At 39.7% G+C, this 23,420-nt stretch overlaps 1 protein-coding gene across 6 annotated transcripts in view; it reads left to right on the top strand.

The window, feature by feature from the left end:
* Window positions 1-23,420, top strand: part of TAB3 (TGF-beta activated kinase 1 (MAP3K7) binding protein 3) — a 93,459-nt gene that overhangs the window by 30,357 nt on the left and 39,682 nt on the right. For 4 of the 6 annotated variants that reach the window (XM_070783821.1, XM_070783819.1, XM_070783818.1 and 1 more), the window contains exons 2-3: window positions 4,228-4,312; window positions 4,550-4,671. The exons of 1 other annotated variant lie outside the window; for it this stretch is intronic. The gene's annotated coding sequence lies outside the window, so the exon portion shown is untranslated. The remainder of the gene's footprint in view (window positions 1-4,227; window positions 4,313-4,549; window positions 4,672-23,420) is intronic. One more of the 6 variants, XM_070783816.1, reaches the window with a different exon arrangement.

The raw sequence follows: 23,420 nt of genomic DNA on the forward strand, positions 1-23,420 counted from the left end.
AATATGCATTGGAAGGACTGATGCTGAAGCTGAAACTCCAATACTTTGGCCACCTGATGTGAAGAACTGACTCGTTTGAAAAGACCCGGATGCTGGGAAAGATTGAAGGCAAGAAAAGGGGATGACAGAGGATGAAATGGTTGGATGGCATCACCAACTCAACGGACATGAGTTTGAGTAAACTCTGGGAGTAGGCGATGAACAGGGAGGCCTGGCGTGCTGCAGTCTATGGGGTCACAAAGAGTTGGACAGGACTGAGCAACTGAACTGAACTGAATCCTACCCAGGTCCCAGAACCCCCGTGGTTTGAGCTGGTGAAATTTAAAAGACATTTTGCCCCAAGAAATAACTGGGTGTGTGCACCTATGCTTATCTTCCAACTTGCTGGGTTTTATTGTAATATTTCTAGTCTCAGATACATGTTCAATAAATGAGTTGTATAGATGAAAAGTCTAGTATTATATAATGGAAAAAATAAGGGTATAATTTTAAAATGGTATTATAGCCTAATTCCTTTAGTACATCTATATCAAGAAAGACTATATAACAATATGGCAGAAAGCAAAGAGGAACTTAAGGGCCTCTTGATGAAGGTGAAAGAGGAGAGTAAAAAACTGGCTTAAAACTCAACACTCAAAAAACAAAGATAATGGCATCTAGTCCTATCACTTCATGGGAAATAAAAGGGGAAAAAGTGGAAGTAGTGACATTAAAAAAATGTTTGCTCCTTGGAACAAAAGCTATGACAAACATAGTGTGTTAAAAAATAGAGACATCACTTTGCCAACAAAGATCTGTATAGTCAAAGCTATGGTTTTTCCAGTAGTCATGTATGGATGTGAGAGTTGGACCATAAAAAAGGCTGAACACTGAAGAATTGATACTTTCGAACTGTGGTGTTGGAGAAGACTCTTAAGAGTCCCTTGGACTGCAAGGAGGTCAAACCAGTGAGTCCTAAAGGACATCAGCTCTGAATATTCATTGGAAGCACTGATGCTGAAGTTGAAGCTCTAATACTTTGCCCAACTGATGCAAAGAGCTGACTCATTAGAAAAGACCCTGATGCTGGGAAAGCTTGAAGGCACGAGAAGGGGACGACCGAGGATAAGATGGTTGGGTGGCATCACTGACTCAACCCACATGAATTTGAGCAAGCTCAGGAAGATGATGAAGGGAAGCCTGATGTGCTGCAGTCCTTGGGGTTGCAGAGTTGGACACGACTGAGTGACTAAACAACAACAGTATAACAGCGTCAGCTTTGATGTCTATGGATAGTTCATTTTTCTTCCTTATAATAATGTTCCTATTCTTTTTAACATCTGTTTTCTAGTATAATAACATATGTGGGTGTGTGTGTGTTGTGAATTAAACACTAGAGAGGTTATGAGACCTGTTTTGTAGTCTTAGCTTTCTAGCAAATTTTTAAATCCCTCTAGAGCATTGTACGGAGAAGGCAATGGCAACCCACTCCAGTACTCTTGCCTGGAAAATCCCATGGACCGAGGGGCCTGGTAGGCTGCAGTCCATGGGGTTGCTAGGAGTCGGACACGACTGAGCAACTTTGACTTTTCACTTTCATGCATTGGAGAAGGAAATGGCAACCCACTCCAGTGTTCTTGCCTGGAGAATCCCAGGGACGGGGAGCCTGGTGGGCTGCTGTCTATGGGGTCGCACAGAGTCGGATATGACTGAAGTGACTTAGCAGAGCATTGTTTGGAGGTTGGGTTCAGGATTTCTCAGCCTCGGAACTCTTGACATACTGGGCTAGACGATCCTTTGTTGACAGGACTTGTCCTGTTTACTGTAGAATGATGAGCAATATCCCTGGCCTGTGCCCACCACATCCCAACAGCAACCTTCCCCAGTATGGCAAACAGAAATGTCTCCAGACATTGCCAAATGCGCCTTGTGAGGCAAAACTCATCCCCAGTTGAAAAACACTATGTTAGATGATGTGTAGATTTCTTTCCAGCTTTATAATTCTGTGGTTTTTATTTTTAAAAATCCTGCTCTTTGCAACCCAGTTTAAATGTCGTCATCTCCATGAAGCTTTGCCCCACACCCCCTCCCCCCCCCCTTTTTTTTGGTTCTTAATTCTTTTACTGGCAAATTATAGGACTTAACCTCACTCTGTTGTCTCTCTCAGTGCATTTCTTTCACTTTGAGGGCATGGGCCTTCTTTATCTCCAAGCTGAGTGCTCTGATTTTATTAAATGAATGAACAGTGGATTCAGGAGTATTGAAGGTTAGACATTGTAAAAATAAATGATTAAAATGGCATTTTTTTGGTTAATCTTTCAAATCTTTCCAATCAGAAATTACCACAGTTTCTGATCTTTAATTTCTGGGTTAGTGAGATTGACAACTCACATTTCTTTAATAAAATGTGAGTCTCCTAAAGTGTTTGTGGGAGCTACACAAAACAAATTGAAGTTGCTTTTGCGAAAAATAAAGTCTCATGAAAATTCAAAATAGAATTGTTCCAACTGTCATATCCAAATGTGTTTCAGATGACTCCACTTTGTTAATTAGAAAGGTGCCATCTATTCAGATAATAGAGAAAAAGAAAGGTAGTAAATAATTTTCCTATAGAACCTAGAATATCTCATCATAGTTCAGAGTCTATAAGTCAATATTTATCAAAGCAGCCCATAGTAAGAAATACATTTTAATCTTGATCTAGTACACACATACCAGTTTTTTGAGTCAGTATTTACTGAACTAAGTGAGAAGCCATGTCTGACTCTTTGCGACCCCATGGACTGTAGCCTGCCAAACTCCTCTGTCTATGGGATTCTCCAGGTGAGAACACTGGATTGGGTTGCCATTTCCTTCTCCAGGGGATCTTCCTGACACAGGGATCAAACCTGGGAAGCCCCAAGTTTGAAGCGCTCTGATATTTTCTATTATATTTGTTTTTATTTCCCTAAATACTAATCACCTAGTAAATTTATTATATGGTTTACTGTCACAGCCAACCATTTGTAAAACACTGTTCAAAGTAAACTCTTGAAGTAATAAAATGTCAAGATGATTTGCCTCTTGTATAGGTTACCAGTAGGTTGTCCTGTGTCTTTTTAGATGATGTCTTTTAATAATTGACGTAATGAAGACGTTGGAACACCTCAACCAAAGAAAATTAGATTTGTACTTATTTGGAACTTTATACATTTATTTATTTAGTGTGCACAAGGCACTGTAGGTCAAAAAACATGTCTGGTTCTCATTCTCAAGGTTTACAGTTATAAAGCCCAGAGGAAAAAAAGTTGATAAACCTTATTTCAAGTGCTCAATATGGTAACAAACACACAATAGCTTTTATAGTCATTTAGGAAGGAGAGAAAACTGTTCTGATTAAAGTCGATGGGGATAAGGTTAACATGAATGTAGGGTGGATTTTTGTCACATCAGAGATCTGAAAAAGCTATTTCACATGGTAGAAAACAGCCTTCATGTAGGTACAAGCACTTCTTGCTCATACTTGAAGTTAAGTTTTCAGGTACTATTTAAGATAAAGTAACTGAGAAGGAAAAAAAAAATTTTTAATATAGTAAAACACTGAAAAAACTACATTATAAACAGGAAATGTTATTTTAGCTCTGCTGTGGTTATAAGGAGGTTGAGTCAGTAGATTAATTGGAAACTTATATGCATGATGGCTCTGATATGTAATACAAGCCAGTATTTGCCCTAAAATGATAAGGTTAATGTTGAATTATTAGATTTACTAAGAATGGATATAGTTCCTAAATGATGGAGAGAGAGAATGCTCATCTGTCAAAATAAGCCAGTAAGATGACTATTGTATATAAAAATTATTCTTCATGGAGCAGAAATGGGTTATACAGTAGCATTGTTTTAAAAGTTATATACTATTTTGCCTGTGCAATTGAAAATTTTGTACATGCTTGATAGGCCTGGGCTTCATCCTTTCTACTCTTGATGGAATGGGGAGCTCAAGGTGGTAAATCACAACCAGGTGTGTTACACAAGCCTTATGAGAAAACAGGCAGTGGACTTTTTGTCTTTCTGAACTGCTCTATTCTGTGGGATACTGTAGAATTTACTGTAGAAGATATTTGTGACCTAAAGGAAAAGAAGAGTCTGTGATGATACTTGGGAAAGAACCACTTGCCCCAAAAGTGTGGTCTAGCACCCTGTCTGCTTAAGTCACTGTATTGAGTTAGGAAGTTAATAAAAGGACAACTTATCTCCTCATGTTGTCAGATTTCCAGTCCACTGAAAAGAATGTGCTTTGAGAGCTGGAGATGTGAATAAGAGTCCTGTGCCACGGCTCATAAACCATTTTGAGGTAATTTAAAATCCAAAGTTTATTTTTTAGAACAGTTTTAATTTTTCAGAAAAATTGAGAAGTTAATAGACAGTTCCTTTATACCCTGCACTGGATTTCCTTTGTTACTAATAACTTTACAGTAGCATGGTATACTTGTTACAATTAATTAACCAATATTAAAACTGTTATTAACTAAAATTTATGTTTTATGCAGATTTCCTTAGTTTTTATCCTAATGTATTTTTTCTCTTTCAGGATCCCACCAGGGTACCCTATTTCAGTTATCGTCATGTCTTTTTAGGCTCCTCTTGGCTGTGACAGTTTCTCAGACTTTCCTTGTTTTGATGACCTTGTCAGTTTTGAAGATAATTGATCAGGTATTTTGTGGAATGTCCCTCAATTAGGATTTATCTGATATTTTTCTCATGGTTAGACTGGGGTTATTATGGGTTTGGGGGAGGAAGACCATAGAGGTAAGGTACCATTCTCATTACGTTATATAAAGGGTACATGCTGTCATCATGATTTACCACTGTTAATGTTTACTCTGTAACCTGGCTTAAGAATATGTTTGTCAAGTTTCTCTGCTCTAAAGTTAACTTTTTTTTTTTTTTTTGTAAAAACTCTGTTCCATGCTGTGTTGTTTGGAACTAAGTCACTAAGTGTAGTCCTGTCTTATTCCTAAGGAGTAGGAAGTTTGCTCTGTCTTCTTGAGGGTGTTCTACGTAAATTACTGGGAATTCTACATGGGAGATTTATTTATTTATTTATTTATTTATTTATTTATTTATTCAGTCATTTGTTTATCCGTTCGGGCTTATGGGTATTTCTTTTCTATGGTGGGTCATAATCCAATGCCACCTTATTTATTTTGTTGCTCAAATTTTTTTGTTTTGGCCATGGAACTCTCTTGGTTGGCTCCTGTTTCACTCTGGCATGCCCTCATCTTCATGTGTTTCTTGGTTTTTCTTTGTGTTTTTTGTTTTTAGAACATGTCCTTACTTTCTGGTACTAAAAGACCAGGTTTCTTTTATTAGAGAATGCCATTGGAAATGAAGATCTAGGTGCTAGGTGTGCGTGTGGCTACTAGGATTTTCCTGTTTCTAGGCCCTCTTAGCTGAAATCCTATGTATATGTTACCTGTATATTTATGCATATCTGTAAGTATTTCTATGTATTCATTTCTCTCTCTCTCTCTCTCTGTGTAGGTAAACATGAGTTCATATTGATGTCTCCAAGTCTAATCCATTACCACATAGGTCATTCTAGCCTCCTCCCCTTACTTTTCTGCAACCTCCCACTCCAACAGTGAGAAATCTGGCCCCCACCAGTCACCATCCATTTACTTAGTTGTTTAATCCCATTGTGCATGCATAGTTGTGTATGAGTTTTGTTAACTTGTACCCCTGTGGCAGATCAGCTGGAATACAATACTCATGTACAGTTCCTTTTGTCTTTAGCTTTACAGACTACTCCAAAGTTATTTAGATTGGCAGCTTTCCCCCATCCCCTGCAGTGATAACTGTTTTGTATACTAGTAATACAGTTAGATTTTATCATATGGTCTCCATTCCTTCGTGGAACTCCCTGACTTTCTAAAAGATTTTTAAAAATGTGTATACTTTAAGGTTGGTTCTTTGTGTTAAAAAGTTCTATGGGTTTTGACAAGTGCATAATGTCATGTACCTCCCATTACATTGTGATGCAGAATTATTTCACTGTCCTAAAAATCTCTTATGTTTCACCTATGAGCCCTCCTATCCTCCCCAGAAACCTCTGGCAACTGTTGGTCTTTTTACTGTCTTCTATTGTTTTGCCTTTTCTAGAATGTTCTTGAAATATTTTTGAAGTCACTTTATGAAGGAAATCTTTGATTTCTCTAACCGAGATACCATTTTCTCCCCTATTACCAACTCATTCTTAATTGAACAAAATATTTCTAATAAGTAAGAATCAAGGCTTTCCCATTTCTTTGTCCATTACCACTATATAAGGTCATTAAGCTTTGTTTATCTTTTAATATCCTACCTCTTTGTTACCAGCCTTGGAATTGGGAGGAAATACCAAGTACCTTTATTTTTATTTCTGTTGGGGAGATTCGTGGGGGAAGGCAGGCAGTGGCATGTATGGTATGTCCTGTATAGGTGGCAGCTGGCAAATAGATACTCATGGGGAGGGGCATTAAGCTTCAATTTAATCTGAATATGCTTCTGTTTCTTTTTGGGATTTATATTTAACTTGAAAATAGCTTTGATGAATCTTTGAATATGAATATTACTTTGGTCTGTAGTCTCTTGAGAATATAACAATTTGAGATAGATGCAGTGCTGTGAATATGTGACTATGTCAAAAAAGTTTCTAATATGAATGAAAATCCCGTAGGATGATAGTTTTAGAAATTATTTGGAAGGCTCATTTAGGGGAAATAATAACTATCCTATTCCTATTTCTCACTTGTTTTTTGGTAACATCCTTTCAGGTATATGTATGAAAAATCCTCTTAGCCTTCCACTGAAAGATTATCTTAAAAGTTCTCTCACGATAAGGCTAACTTTTTTTCAAACCTGGGAAATGCTCACCTCACTAAACTTAACATTCTAGCAGTGATTGTCAGCCACAGATATTGTTACCTTTCCTGGGGCCATTTGGAGGTGCTATTGGGATTTTACAGGGGGAGACCAGGATGCCAAACACCTTGTGTCACGTGCAGTGGACTTGCATGATGAATCATTGTGCCCCACGTTACCACATCAATAGCATACTGTTGAGACACACTAGGCAGACTAATACGTGTAGTACTACCTTTCAGCTTCTCTATTGAACACATTTCAGCTGTCAAGACACCCAACAAGTATGTCAGTGAATGGAGCAAGGCATGGCCTCTGTTTGGAACACGTGAGGGGAGTGTAGGGATTAGGCACGCTAGAGAGTATGTCCTTAGCTTCAGCCAGCTGGTTGTTGACTACTACTGGTAGATCTGACTTTTCAGACAAAAGCTAGATACCCAAGGTTTAATGTAAAATCGTCCTGAAGTGTGGCTCAACTTTTTTCTTTTTATCACGCCAAGGCCAAACCCAACAGATTGGTGGGCTGGTTTTGGCCCACAGACCATTGGGTTATAACCTGTGATGTAGTTATCTTAGAAAGTGAGCTAAAATTTTGGCAGAGGTAAACAGTCAGGGTCATCACAGCCCTCAGTATTTGCTGAGCTCAGAAAAGGCTGTGGAGACAAAGCACTAGGTGTTGAGGTCATCTTCTGTAGTGTAGAGAATTGTGGCATAGGAGTAGAGCTATGGGGAACTTCTTCTCTGATTGGAAGGGGGAATTCTGTTGAGAGAAATTCTGCACCGCTGGAGGAAGCCTTAGGTAAGCATACCATCCCAGCCCTTCACTTGCTATAGTGCCTTAAGAAATACGGAATCCTGCAAAGTTTGCAGGCAACAAAGGCTCAATGCTACAGAATCTCCTGGTTTATATGGCTTTGGAACTGTGTGACAGTCGTAGGGTTTATGCCTTTGATATTTGTTCGTTCTTGATCTGGCTCCACAGTCCACAACTGTGGCCATCTGTGGTGTAGTTGGGGTGTTTCAGGGGTGTCCCAGGAGTTTGGTCATGTCCTAGTACAATTCAAATACTACTCTCATCTTATGGCTGGTTTTAAGGTGTCACATCATGACTCATTTTAGTATGATATGAAAAGTAACAGCCCATTATAATATTGTTAAGTAATAAAGTCTGTATGTGTTTTGCATAGTTGTTGAATACTGTAATATATATGAGCAGGAATCGATTGTATGTTTTAATCTGAATATTTCAAATCTGTAATATGAGATCCTATATGACAGTGTATAATTTTAGTTGTATTCTATCTATGAGATTAAATACACAAATCCAGTGTAGTACTTTACTATAAAACTTTGTTTTTTAAGAAATTGGTTGATCTTATTGGTTGGAATATTTTCTGTTTGTAAACTATCTGTTGGCTTAACCTCCCTCTGAGCAGAAAGGAAATAGCTTTTTAAAAAGTATTTCAGTATTTTATCGTCCTCAAAAGTCAAGTTTATTTGAGAACGTTATATGTTGTGAAATACATAATGATTATTCATGTTACTTACTGCTTATGTGAGTGAATATTTGTACAGAACAGACTGCTTACCACATTTGAGATTATTGACACAATCCCTTGAAGAGAATGAGCTTTTATCAGTTTAGATTCCTACTCCTTGTGAAAAGTAGGTCTACTATTAATCATCTTTTCAGATGGTAGCCATCTTTGTGGGTTAGCAAGCTGTTGGCCTTGATTGTAAAGATGCTTTTTAATGTTTTTTCGAAGGCAAGTATTTGTAATCCTTAAAAAAAGAAAATGGCAGCTTTTCCCCTTCATCTGTTTCTTGTATGTCTGAAAACAGCTGATTTGCAGAAGGATTCTTTCCTGCCCTCTCTGCCTTCCGCATCCTACACACCTGTACCCCGCAATTGGGATGATAAATTGGTGAGACTTTGCTATCTTTTCCCCACTAGCAGCTAGTGAAAGAAGAGTGCTTGTCGTCACTCGGCTGGGAACATCCTTGATAGCTACCAATGACATTGTGGAAAGAAAAGACGTTGAAGAAGGCAGGATTGGGTTTGAGTCATGAATCTGCCATGTGCCCATTCTGAGTTTGATTTCGTATTTGTAAAGTGGAGGTAATTATAACTACTTTTCAGGGTATGCCATAGTTGTTCAGTAAATGGTAGCTGATAAATAATGGTGATAAAGGCAGTTTAAGTAACTTTGGTCTCAGTGCACCTGAGGTTCTGAATGGTAATAAAGCTAGCCAGGAGCTAGAAACCCCGAAGAGGTCTGAAATAGTCTGTGGATCCCAGGCTCTTGTCATCTGAAATATCCTTGTTTTTATTGACCTTTGTTTTTCTTTCTTATAAAAAGGCAGTTGTATTGCCCTTATATTTTAAGGACTTGAAAGTAGGGTTGAGAAATTAATAAAAACCGTTCTTTGAAGCCCCTTGGAAAGCTTGAGTGAAGCCTTTGGGTGCTTCTGAAGCTCTTTATTGACGATAATTAAATAGCCATCAGGTTGTCTGGATGTGGTTAAATCCCTTTTTGGTAGGAAAGCCATTATAATTTCTATAAATATCAACAGATTTGATTACCTAAAGTTATGAAGCGTGAAGCAAAAGTCGCTCAGTTGTGTCCGACTCTTTGCAACCCTGTGGATTATACAGTCCATGGAATTCCCCAGACCAGAATACTGGATTGGGTAGCCTTTCCCTTCTCCAAGGGATCTTCCCAACCCAGGGATCGAACCCAGTTCTTCATATGGCAGGTGAATTCTTTACCAGCTGAGCCACAAGGGAAGCCCAAGTTTACTGGAGTGGGTAGCCTATCACTTTGCCAGTGGATCTTCCTGGCCCAGGAATCAAACCAGGGTCTCCTACATTGCAGACAGATTCTTTATCAACTGAGTTATGAGGGAAGACCATAAAGCCATTCCTATCATTAAATGTAGTGAATTGCATTTTGTTCATTTCACCTAAGAAATATTGAACACCTTGTCTGTGCTAGACCCTGTGCCTAGTCAATTATATACTGTTAAAGAAGATACTGATTTGGAAAGAAGATAATGATTTGGGGAATCTTAAAAGTTGTAGCTCTTAGCCTGTAATTTAAAATCAAAACCTGAAGGCCTTAGAGTTGCGCTGACCAGTAAGGTCAGTCAGTTCAGTCGCTCAGTCATATCTGACTCTTTGTGACCCCATGGACTGCAGCACACCAGGCGTCCCTATCCATCACCAGTTCCCGGAGCTTGCTCAAACTCATGTCCATGGAGTCCGTAATGCCATTCAACCATCTCATCCTCTGTTGTCCCCTTCTCCTCCTGCCTTCAATCTTTACCAGCATCAGAGTCTTTTCCAACGAATTAGTTCTTTGCATCAGGTGGCCAGAGTATTGGAGTTTCAGCTTCAGCATCAGTCCTTCCAATGAATATTCAGGACTGATTTCCTTCACGATGGACTGGCTGGATCTCCTTGCAGTCCAAGGAACTCTCAAGAGTCTTCTCCAACACCACAGTTCAAAAGCATTAATTCTTCGGTGCTCAGCTTTCTTTATAGTCCAACTCACATCCATATATGACTACTGAAAAAACCATAGCCTTCACTAGATGAACCTTTGTTGGCAAAGTAATGTCTCTGCTTTTGAATATGCTGTCTACATTGATCATAGCTTTCCTTTCAAAGAGCAAGAATCTTTATTTTCATGACTGCAGTCACCATCTGCAGTGATTTTGGAGCCCCAAAAAATAAGGTCTGTCACTGTTTCCATTGTTTCTCCATCTATTTGCCATGAAGTGATGGGACCAGATGCCATGATCTTAGTATTTTGAATGTTGAGTTTTAAGCCAGCTTTCTCACTCTCCTCTTTCACTTTCATCAAGAGGCTCTTTAGTTCTTCTTTGCTTTCTGCCATAAGGGTGGTATTATCTGCATATCTGAGGTTATTGATATTTCTCCCAGCAATCTTGATTCCAGCTTGTGCTTCATCCAGCCCAGCATTTCACATGATGTATTCTGCATAAGTTAAATAAGCAGTGTGACAATATACAGCCTTGATGTACTCCTTTCCCGATTTGGAACCAGTCTGTTGTTCCATGTCCAGTTCTAACTGTTGCTTCTTGACCTGAATACAGATTTCTCAGGAGGCAGATCGGGTGGTCTGGTATTCCCATCTCTTGAAGAATTTTCCACAGTTTGTTGTGATCCACACAGTCAAAGGCTTTGGCATAGTCAATAAAACACAAGTATATGTTTTTCTGGAACTCTCTTGCTTTTTTGATGATCCATTGGATGTTGGCAGTTTGATCTGTGCTTCATCAGTCTTTTCTAAATCCAGCTTAAACATCTGGAAGTTCACAGTTTACATACTGTTGAAGCCTGGCTTGGAGACTTTTCAGCATTAAATTGCTAGTGTGTGAGATGAGTGCAATTGTGTGGTAATTTGAACTTTCTTTGGCATTGCCTTTCTTTGGGATTGGAATGAAAACTGAACTTTTCCAAGTCCTGTGGCCACTGCTAGTTTTCCAAGTTTACTGGCATGTTGAGTGCATCACTTTCACCACATCATCTTTTAGGATTTGAAATAGCTCAACTGGAATTCCATCGCCTGCACTAGCTTTGTTCATAGTGATGCTTCCTAAGGCCCACTTGAGTTGGTGTTCCAGGATGTCTGGCTCTAGGTGAGTGATCACACCATTGTGGTTATCTGGGTCATGAAGATCTTGTTGTACAGTTCTGTCTTTTGTTGCCACCTCTTCTTAATATCTTCTGCTTCTGTTAGGTCCATACCTTTTCTGTCCTTTAATTGTGCCCATCTTTGCATGAAATGTTCCCTTGGTATCTCAGATTTTCTTGATGAGATCTCTAGTCTTTCCCATTCTATTGTTTTCCTCTATTTCTTTGCATTGATCACTGAGGAAGACTTTATTCTCTCCTTGCTATTCTTTGGAACTCTGCATTCAGCTAGGTATATCTTTCCTTTTCTCCTTTGCCTTTTGCTTCTCTTCTTTTCACAGCTATTTGTAAGCCCTCCTGAGACAACCATTTTGCCTTTTCGCTTTTCTTTTTCTTGGTGATGGTCTTGATCCCTGTCTCCTGTACAGTGTCACGAACCTCTGTCCATAGTTCTTCAGGCACTCTATCAGATCTAATCCTTTGAATCTATTTATCACTTCCACTGTATAATATAAGGGATTTGATGTAGGGCATACCTGAATAGTGTAGTGGTTTTTCCTACTTTCTTCAATTTAAGTCTGAATTTGGCAATAAGGAGTTCATGATCTGAGCCATAGTCAGCTCCTGGTCTTGTTTTAGCTGACTGTATAGAGCTTCTCCATCTTTGGCTGCAAAGAATATAATCAATCTGATTTTGGCGTTGGCCATCTGGTGATGTCCATGTGTAGAGTCTTCGCTTTTATTGTTGAAAGAGGATAGTAACTTCAGGTGGATACTGAGCACTTGAAATATGTTATAAATATAAAGTATACCTGCACTCCCAGGACTTAGTTTGAAAAAAATTTGTAAAATATCAGTGATGTTTATATTGAATTTATGTTAAAAACAATAGTCTTTTTGCTGTCTTGGATTAAATATATTAGAATTATTAATAATTTCACCTGCTTCTTTTTACTTAATGTAACTCCTAGGACAATAAAATGAATCACATTATGGTTTAATTGGACTGCACTGCCTTAGTGCTTCAGTGACTTGGCAAGGTTACTCATCCAGTTAGGACTCCTGTGGCTAGTGCAAAGTATAGATCATCTTACTGTGAAAATGGCAGGTAGTGTTTGTTTTGATCAAAAAGGTGGAAAATTCAAACCTTGTTTCTTTAAAAAAAAAAGTTAAATAAACACTAAAGACTTTAAATACTTATATTTTATTTTAATTTATTTTAATTGGAGGCTAATTACTTTACAGTATTGTAGTAGTTTTGCCATACATTGATATGAATCCGCCACAGGTGTACATGTGTTCCTGAACCCCCCCACCACCACCTCCCTCCCCATCCCCTCCCTCTGGGTCCTCCCAGTGCACCAGCCCCAAGCACCCTGTCTCATGCATCAGGCCTGGACTAGAGATCCATTTCACATATGATAATAATATATGTTTTGATGCCATTCTCTGAAATCATCCCACTCTCGCCCTCTCCCACAGAGTCCAAAAGACTGTTCTATACACTGTGTCTCTTTTACTGTCTCACATACAGGGTTATCGTTACCATCTTTTTAAATTCCATATATATGCGTTAGTATACTGTATTGGTGTTTTTCTTTCTGGCTTACTTCACTCTGTATAATAGGCTCCAGTTTCATCCACCTCATTAGAACTGATTCAAATGTATTCTTTTAATGGCTGAATAATATTAAGCTTAAACTGGTAGAATCTCTTTGCATTTCAGATCTGGGGTGCTTTAAAAGGGGCAAACTAGAAACTATACCCAGTGATTTAGTATCCTAAACTCATTTTTCATTTTCCCTTAGCGTTCACAAGTCATTACATACGTGATCCCTGATCCCCCAGTTTTTTATTGCGAGATGGGGTGTACAGAAGGTAGGGGGCAAGGTTCATCTATATATATTTTCTTACCTTACTAGCTAGTTTGCTTTACTATTGTGAAATTCATTCTTCATTATGTAGCAAACATTTGAGCAGGTACTAGGTCAGACTTTGGAATGCAGTGGTGTATGAGGGATAATCCCTGAATAGAACTACAGGCTTTCCTTTCGGTTTTGTCTTGTTTTGGCTTTGTTTTTGGGAAATAATTCTAAACCTAGAGAAGTTGCAAGAATAAATATGGTACAAAGAATGCTGTATGCTCTTTACACAGACTTATGTATTGTTAATATTTGTCACTATTTGCTTTTTTAAAAAACTGACTTATAGTTGATTTACAATATTATATTAGTTTCAGATGTATGATATAGTTATTCAAATTTTTATATATATTATATATTATATATATATTATTTATATATTATACTCCATGTATAGTTATAAAATATTGGCTGTATTCCCTGTCCTGTAAAATATATCCTTGTAACTTATGTATACCTAGTAGTTTGTTCGGAGAAGGCAATGGCAACCCACTCCAGTCCATGGGGTCGCTAAGAGTCAAGCACGACTGAGCGACTTCACTTTCACTTTTCACTTTCATGCATTGGAGAAGGAAATGGCAACCCACTCCAGTGTTCTTGCCTGGAGAATCCCAGGGACAGAGGAGCCTAGTGGGCTGCTGTCTGTGGGGTCACACAGAGTCAGATACGACTGAAGCGACTTAGCAGTAGCAGTAGTTTGTTACACTTCTTATCCCCTGCCCCTATTTTGCCCCTCCTCCCTTTCCTCTCCCCATTGGTAGCCACTGCTTTGCTCTCTATATCTGTGAGTCTGTCTTGTTATAGTAATTAGTTTGTTTTATTTTTTAGACTCCACATATAAATAACATACATATGTCTCTCTCTGACTTATTTCACTAAGTTGCAAATTTTCTTTTTTATGATTGAATAGTATTGCTTTATACACAGACACACATATAACATTTTGATCCATTCATCTCTTAACGAGCACTTGGGATGCTTCCATATCCTGGCTATTGTCAGTAATGCTGCTGTGAACATTGGGATGCACATACCTTTCAAAGTGGTGTTTTTGTTTTCTTTGGATATATATCCAGGAATGCAATTGCTGGATCATATGGTAACTCTATTTTCAGTTTTCTGAGGAACCTCCATACTGTTTTCCCCAGTGGCTGTGCCAATACACCTGCTGCTAGCAGTGTACAAGTGTTCCCTTTTCTTCACAGTCTTGCCCACTTTGGTTATTTGTGGTCTTTTTGATGATAGCCATTCTGACAGGTGTGAGGTGATATCTCATTGTGGTTTTTATTTACATTTCTTTGATGATTAGCAGTGTTGAGCATCTTTTCATGTGCCTGTCAATCTTTGGATTGACATGTCTATATGTCTTCTTTGGAAATTGTCTATTCAGGATGTCTGCTAATTTTTTAATCTAGTTGTATGAGTGGTTTGTATATTTTGGATATTATTAAGAACTCCTTACTGGTCATATCATTAGCAAACATTTTCTCCCATTTAGTAGGTCTTTTTCTTTTAGCAGTGGTTTTCTTTGCTGTGCAAAAGCTTTAAGTTTAATTATGTCCCATTTGTTTATTTTTGGTTTTGTTTCTTTTGTCTTCGGAGACAAATTCCAAAAATACGTTGCTATGATTTAGGTCAAGGAGTGTTATACTTACGGTTTACTCTAGGAGTTTTATGGTTTTCAGTCTTATATTTCGGTCTTTAATCAATTTTGTGTTTGTTTTTATGTATGGTGTAAGAAAATGTTCAAATTTCATTCCTTTATTTGTAGATACCAGTTTTCCCAGTATACATATTGTTCTCCTTTGTCATAGATTAATTGACTATATGTGGTTTATTTGTGGGCTCTCTGTTCTGTTGATGGATGTGTCTGTTGCTGCCCTGGCTCTCTTGTTTTTCATTTGTTTGAAACACTGTTTTCCATTCTCTCTCTTTCAGTCTGTGTGTGTGTGTTTGTTTGTTTGAAATATTTATTTAGTTAGTTAGTTAGTTTTGGCTGCACTGAGTCATAGTTGTGGCACACAGGGCTAGTTGCTCTGTGGCATGTTGGATCTTGGTTCCCTGACCAGGGATCAAAACCACATCCCTTGGAGAAGGAAATGGCAACCCATTCCAGTGTTCTTGCCTAGAAAAGTCCATGGACAGAGGAGTCTGGCGGGCTGCAGTCCATGCTGTTACATGACTGAGCACGCATGCATGAAGAGGATGGAGATGGGTTGGTAGCAATAAACTGGAAGAACTAAAAGGAAAAAAAAAAAAGTGTCCCTTGTATTTCAAGGTGGATTCTTAGCCACTGGACTACCAAGGAAGTCCCCCTGTGTGTGTCTTTAAATCTGAAGTGAGTCTCTTATAGGCCGTATAAATATGGTTTTTGTATCTGTTCAGCCATTCTATGTCTTTTAATTGGAGTATTTAATCTATTTACATTTAAAGTATTATTTAAAATAATAAGGTTGGCTTTATGTATTCATTTATTTTTAGTTAACTTTATTGTTTTTGGCTTTGCTGAGTCTTCCTTGCTGCACTTGGGCTTTCTCTAGCTGCCATGAGCAGGGGCTACTCTCCAGTTGTAGTGCATGGGCTTCCCATTGTGTTGGCTTCTCTTGTTGAGGAGCGTGGACTCTAGGGCCCATGGGCTTCAACAGTTGCAGTGCATGGGCTCTAGAGCACAAGCTCAGTAGTTGTGGTGCATGGGTTTGTTTGCTCCATGGCATGTGGAATTTTCCCAGACCAGGGATGGAACCTGTGTCCCCTAGACTGGCAGGCATATTCTTAATTACTGGATGGACTCCCAGGGAAGTCCTAAAGTAATTATTGATAGTTATTGATATGTACTTATTGCCATTTTGTAAGTTGTTTGGGGGCTATTTTTCTGTTTTTTGTTGTTGTTTCTTTTTTTCTCTTCCACTTTGATGACTACATTTAGTGTTATGTTTAGATTCGTTTCTCTTTTTTCTTTTCTATTGCAAATTTTTTGGTTTGTGATTACCATGAGGTTTATATGTAGTCATCTATATATTTACGTGATTGTTTCAAGTTGCTGATCTCTTATTTCAGATGCATTATATCAACCTTTATTTTTACTCCAGTCCCCCTACAATTACTGTTTTTGACATAATATTTTATATCTTTTTGTTTTTGTATCCCTTAATGAGGATATAGATGATTTTACCGCGTTTGTCTTATGAACTTCCTACTAGTTTTGTACTTGGTTGATTTGCTACCTTTACTATGTGTTTACCTTTACTAATGAACTTTTTATTTTCATAATTCTTTATTGAAGAATAGTTGATCTACAATGTTGTGCTAATTTCTGCTGTACAGCAAAGTGACTCAGTTATAAGCATATATACATTCTTTTTTATATTCTTTTTCATTATGGTTTATTCCTGGAGATCGGATATAGTTTCCTCTGCTGTACAGTATGACAGTGTTGTTTATCCATTCTCAATGTAATAGTTTGGGCTTCCCTGATAGCTCACTTGTTAAAGAATCTGCCAGCAATTCAGGAGACCCTGCTTTGATTCCTGTGCCAGGAAGATCCACTGGAGAAAGAATAGGCTACCCACTCCAGTATTCTTGGGCTTCCTTTGTGGCTCAGCTGGTAAAGAATCTGACTGCAATGCAGGAGACCTGGGGGTTTGGTCCCTGGGTTGGAAAGATCCCCTGGAGAAGGGAATGGCTACCCACTCCAGTATTCTGGCCTGGAGAATTTCATGGACTGTATAGTCCATGGGATCACAAAGAGTTGGACACGACTGAGTGACTTTCACTTTCAGTGTAATAGTTTGCATCTACTAACCCCTAACTCTTAGTTCATCCCTGTCTCTCCCCCATTCCCCCTTGGCAACCATGGGCCTGTATTCTATGTTTGAGTCTCTTCTTATTTTGTAGCTAGGTTCATTTGTGCCATATTTTAGATTCCATGTCTAAGTGATATCATATGGTATCTGTCTTTCTCTTTCTGACTTAGTATGATAATCTATAGTTGGATCCATGTCACTGCAGATGGCATCGTTCATTCTTTTTTATGGCTGAGTAGTAGTCCATTTTTTATATGTAACACGTCTTCTTTATGCATTTGTCTGTTGATGGAAACCTAGGTTGTTTCCATGTCTTGGCTATTGGGAATAGTGCTGCATATCTTTTTGAATTACAGTTTTGTCTGGGTATATGCCTAGGAGTGGGGTTTCTGGATCATATGCTAATTTTGTTTTTCATTTGGTAAAGAATCACCATACTGTTTTTCACAGTGGCTGCACCAACTTACATTCCTACCAGTAGTGTCAGAGAGCCCCCTTTCTCCACACCATTTCCCGTATTTGTTCTTTGTAGGCTTTTTAATAATGGCCATGCTGACTAGTGTGGCATGGTACCTCATTGTAGTTTTCATTTGTGTTTCTCTGATAATGAATGATGTTGAGCGTCTTTTCATGGGTGTACTGGCCATCTATATGTCTTCTTTGGAGAAATGTCAGTTAAGGTCTTCTGCTTTTTTTTCTGATTGGGTTGGTTCTTGTGTTGTTGAGTTATATGAACTGTTCATATGTTTTGGAGATGAAGCTTTGGAGATGAAGCCCTTGTCCATTGCATCATTTGTGAGTATTTTTTCCCATTCCATAGGTTGTATTTTCATTTTTTTATTGTTTCTATAAACTTGATTAGGCCACATTTGTTTATTTTTATTTATTATTTTAAAAATACCTATTTGGCTGTGCTGAGTCTTAGTTGCAGTGATCTTCAGTCTTCATTGCAGCATGAAGGCTCTGTAGTTGTGGCATGCGACCACTTAATTGCTGCATGTGAAATCTAGTTCCTTGACCAGAGGTCAAACCTGGGGCCCCTGCCTTGGGAACGTGGACTCTTAGCCACTGAACAACTAGGGAAGTTCCCTATTTATTTATTTTTTGTTTTTATTTCTGTTGCCTTGGGAGATGGTAGTGACAGCTCATGCCCACACCAAAGCTTGTGTAGGTGGTGCCCTGTTGCCTGAGAGCACATGCAGAGAAAGAAACTACTATGGCGATCCCTCCTCTTTCCTTGTGCACCCGACAGCAATGGCACCTTCCTCTGTGGTGGGCCCAGTCTTCTTCCAGTACTCCCTTGGTGTGGTGCACCACCCCCTAGCTCCGTCAGGCTATTTCCACGCAGCCAAGTGCAGTCCTCTGCCCAGTTCTGACCTCCAAAGCCTGAGCCTCAGCACTGGATTCTGCCCCAGGGGACAAGTGTCTCAGGCTAGAAAGTGCTGGGTGTCTAGACCAACCATCTTTACAGGTCTCACTCTGCTTTAGCCTCTACAGACTGGTTTTTGCACTGTACTCTGAGGCTCTGAAGCTCCCTCTCTGTCCCAGATGATCTTCTTACCTCTGAGAGAACTTCCCAGTGTGTAGAAACTTTTTCACAGCTCCCTCCTACAGGCTCAAGAGCCCTCCGAATTTCTCTCTCTTTTTTTTTTTTTTTTTTCTTTTGTCCTGTCTAGTTACATGGAAATTTTCTTGCCCTGTCTGCATTGAGTAGATGTTCTGTGATAATAATTCCTCATGTAGGTGTGGAGAAGGCAATGGCACCCTACTCCAGTACTCTTGCCTGGAGCTTGGTGGGCTGCAGTCCATGGAGTCGCTGGGAGTCGGACACGACTGAGCGACTTCACTTTCACTCTTCTCTTTCATGCATTGGAGAAGGAAATGGCAACCCACTCCAGTGTTCTTGCCTGGAGAATCCCAGGGATAGGCGAGCCTGGTGGGCTGCCGTCTATGGGGTTGCACAGATGTCGGACACGACTGAAGTGACTTAGCAGTAGCATGTAGGTGCACTCTTGATGTGTTTGTTGAAGAAGGTGAGATCCATGTCCTACTACTCTGCCATTTTGATCCTGTCTTGTCTTTCATATTTTTCATGTTTCTAGATATGGCCTTTTCTTTTTCTCAGAAAAGACCCTTTAACATTTCTTGTAAAGCTGGTTCAGTAGTACTGAAGTCTTTCTAGTTTTGAACTCTCTGTAGAAGTTTTGATTTCTCCATCAAATGTGGATGAGAGGCTTGCTGGTCAGAGTATTCTTGGTTGTTGGTTTTTCCCTTTCCTCACTTTAAAAAAGATCGTGCCACTTGGTTTTGGCCTGCAGAGCTCCAAAAAAATCCCAGCTGATAGCTTTATTGAAGTTTCCACATGTGTAACTTCTTGCTTTTTCCTTGCTGCTTTTGCTTTTTCCTTGCTGCTTTTAATATTCTGTCCTTGTCTTTAATTTTTGTGAGTTTAATTACATTATATCTGGGTGTAACCTCTTGAGGTTTATCCAGTTGGAGAGTCTTTGCTTCCTAGACCTGGATGTCTATTTCCTTTCCTGGGTTAGGGAAGTTTTCAGCTATTATGTCTTTGAATATGTTCTGTGTCCCTTTGCCTCTGCCATATCCTTCTAGGGGGCTTTCCTGGTGGCTCAGATGGTAAAGTGTCTGCCTGCAATGCGGGAGACCTGGGTTCGATTCCTGGGTCGGGAAGATCCCCTGGAGAAGGAAATGGCAATCCACTCCAGCACTCTTGCCTGCAAAATCCCATGGATGGAAGGAGCCTGGTGGGCTACAGTCCATGGGGTTGCAAAGAGTCTGACATGACTGAGTGATTTCACTTTCACTTTCTTTATCCTTCTGAGATGTTTATAAGTTGAATGTTCGTATACTTGACAGTATCTTAGAGATCCTTTTAAACTGTCATCATGTCTTTTTCTTTTTTTTTTTTTTTTTACATTTGGTCAGCTCAGTGATTTATGCTATCTGCTCTTCAGCTCACTGATTCATTCCTCTGTGTCATTTAGTCTACTGTTGATTCCTTCTAGCGTAATTTTCATTTCACCTACTATAGTCTTCATTTCTGTTTGGTTCTTCTTTATGTATTCTAACTGTTAAACTTCTCACTGTGTTCATTCTTCTCTGAATTCTTTGATCAACTGTAGTTTATTGCCTTGAATTCTTTATTAGGTTTGTTTCCACTTCATTTAGTTCTTCTTTCTAGGTTTTATCTTGTTCCTTTGATTGGAGCATGTTACTGTGTTGACTCAGTGTTTCTAATTTGCCATTTTTATTTCTGTGTATCTGGTAGATCGGTTATATTTTCTGGCCTTGGAAAAGTGGCCTTTTGTAGGAGACATTCTACATGTTTTAGCAGCGTACTCCCCTCTGGTCAGCAACTGTATTCTCTGGGGAGAGCCCCCTATGTGGGTTGTATGGGTCCTTCTCTTGTGGCAGGCTGACTATGTCGTTTTGTAGGTGTGTCTGGCCCCTGGTCTAGTTGGGCACCAGTCCCTGCTTTGTGTAGACATTGGGTAGGTGGGCTGGGTCAGGAGGCAACTGGCTGTGGAATGCCAGGTGTCCTCAGGCTAGTGCTGGCTCACTGGTGTAGACAGACCCATGTTCAAGGGTGGTGTAGACAGACCCATGTTCAAGGGCTGGGCTTCCCTGCTCTTGTGTTGGCCTGCTGGTTATTAGAGTCGGTTCTCCACTCCACTGGCTGTGGATTCCATGGTTTTCAAAGCTGGTGCTGGCCCACTGGTGAGTGGGGCTGGACCCCAGGGTGGCTGTCTGATGGACTCAAGGTATCTCAGAGCTGGTGTGGGCCTGGTGGGTGAGGATGGGACTTGGTGGGTCTTGTGGGTACTGCTGCTCTGCTGGTAGGTGGGGCTGGTCCCCACCTGGCTAGTTGCTTGGCCTGAGACGTGTACTGGTGCCTATAGACTGGTGGAAGGGACAGAGTGGGATCCTGAGGCTTATAAGCTAGATGGAGGATTCCAAAATGGCACATGCCAGCCCCAGTGTGTATATAATAGAAGCTTCCCAAAATGGCGGCTGCCAGTTTCCTCTGGGAGAGTCTCTAAGGTCAGTGGATGTGACTGACCCAGGCTCCTTCCCAGTTTCTTTTTCTGTCATGGTTTATGGGAGCTTGTGAGATTTTATGTGTGACTTTAAGAGAGTGGAGTCTCTTTTCCACTGCCCTTGGTTCTTCTGAAGGTGAGAACCGTCAAAGCCAAATATTCTGTAGGCTTGTCTTCCTGCTGCAGGACGCCAGAGCTGGGGAGCTTCATATGGGGCTTATATCCCTTGCTACTTGGGGAGAACCTCTGCAGTTGTAATGATCCTCCTGTTTGTGGATTGCCAACCCGGGGTTTTGGGTCTTGAGTGTACTGTGACTATCTCTTCTACTCATCTGTGTGATTCCTTCTTTATATCTTTAGTTGTAGATCTTTTCTGGTAGATTGCTGACTCTCTCATCAATAGTTGCTCTGTAAATAGTTGTGATTTTGGTGTGCCCATGAGAGGAGGTGAGCTCAGGGTCTTCCTCCTCTGCCATATTGTTTTACATCCTTTCCCTGTGTGCTTCATAACTTGCTCCCTCTCTCTGTGTACTTGTGTGTGCATGCATGATATGTATATGCAGATACAGACATATGTTGGATTTTTTTTTTCACAGAGCATTTGAAAGTAAGGTGTTTATGTCATGTGCTTTACTCCTAATTGCCTAGTTCCTAAAAATAGGGATACTCCTGTATATAACCACAGCACAATTATCAAGTCAGTAAATTAGTTTAGTTCAGTCACTCAGTTGTGTCCGACTCTTTGCAAGCCCATGGACTGCAGCACGCTGGGCGTCCCTGTCCATCACCAACTCCCAGAGTTTACTCGAACTCATGTTTGTTGAGTCAGTGATGCCGTCCAACCATCTCATCCTCTGTTGTCCCCTTCTCCTCTCGCCTTCAATTTTTCCCAGCATCAGGGTCTTTTCAGATGAGTCAGCTCTTCGCATCAGGTGGCCAAAGTATTGGAGTTTCAGCTTCAGCATCCTTCCAATGAACATTCAGGATGGATCTCCTTTAGGATGGACTGGTTGGATCTCCTTGCAGTCCAAGGGACTCTCAAGAGTCTTCTCCAACACCACAGTTCAAAAGCATCAATTCTTCGGCACTCAGCTTTCTTTATAGTCCAATTCTCACATCCGTACATGACTACTGGAAAAACCATAGCCTTCACTAGGTGGACCTTTGTTGGCAATGTCTCTGCTTTTTAATATGCTATCTACATTGGTCATAACTTTTCTTCCAAGGATTAAGTGTCTTTTTATTTCACGGCTACAGTCACCATCTGCAGTGATTTTGCAGCCCCCAAAAATAAAATCGGCCACTCTTCCACTGTTTCTCCATCTATTTCCCATGAAGTGATGGGACCGGATGCCATGATCTTCGTTTATAAGCCAACTTTTTCACTCTCCACTTTCACTTTCATCAAGAGGCTCTTTAGTTCTTCATTTTCTGCCATAAGGGTGGTGTCATCTACATATCTGAGGTTGTTTATATTTCTCCCGGCAGTCTTGATTCCAGTTTGTGCTTCATCCAGCCCAACATATCTCATAATGTACTCTGCATATAAGTTAAGTAAGCAGGGTGACAATATACAGCCTTGATATTGGTAGAATACTTTTCCTGATGTATTGTCCACATTTCAGTTTTGTCCATTGATCCATTCATTTCTTTTATAACATTTTCTCCATTTACTATAGGATACAGTCTGGGATCAGATATTACATTTAGTTGTCATGGTTCTAGTATTGTCTTTAGTCTTTGATATTTTTCTAGCCTTTGTCTCTTAGGACATTGGCACTTTTTTAACATGACATTCTCACCTTCCCACTCCCTGGGTTTTATTTTTAATAGCATGTTTCTCATTTTGGATTTGTCTATTTTTCATGAACAGTTTTAGATGATGTATTCCTAGCTGGAATATTATAAAATGATATATTCTTCTCGGGGTATCATATCTGGTGGTGTACACTGTCCATCTGTCCCTCATTGGTGATGTTAATTTTGATTACCCAAGATGTTGTTCAGTTTCTCCATTGTATAGGTAAATGTCCCCCTTGCAACTAGCTAATAAGCAGTTCTCTGGGGAGAAACTTTAAGACCATTAATATAGCCTAACTTCATCCAAATTTGCCCT

Source organism: Bos indicus, chromosome X (genome assembly GCF_029378745.1).
Source record: "Bos indicus isolate NIAB-ARS_2022 breed Sahiwal x Tharparkar chromosome X, NIAB-ARS_B.indTharparkar_mat_pri_1.0, whole genome shotgun sequence".
In the NCBI taxonomy this organism is placed as follows: Eukaryota; Metazoa; Chordata; class Mammalia; order Artiodactyla; family Bovidae; genus Bos; species Bos indicus.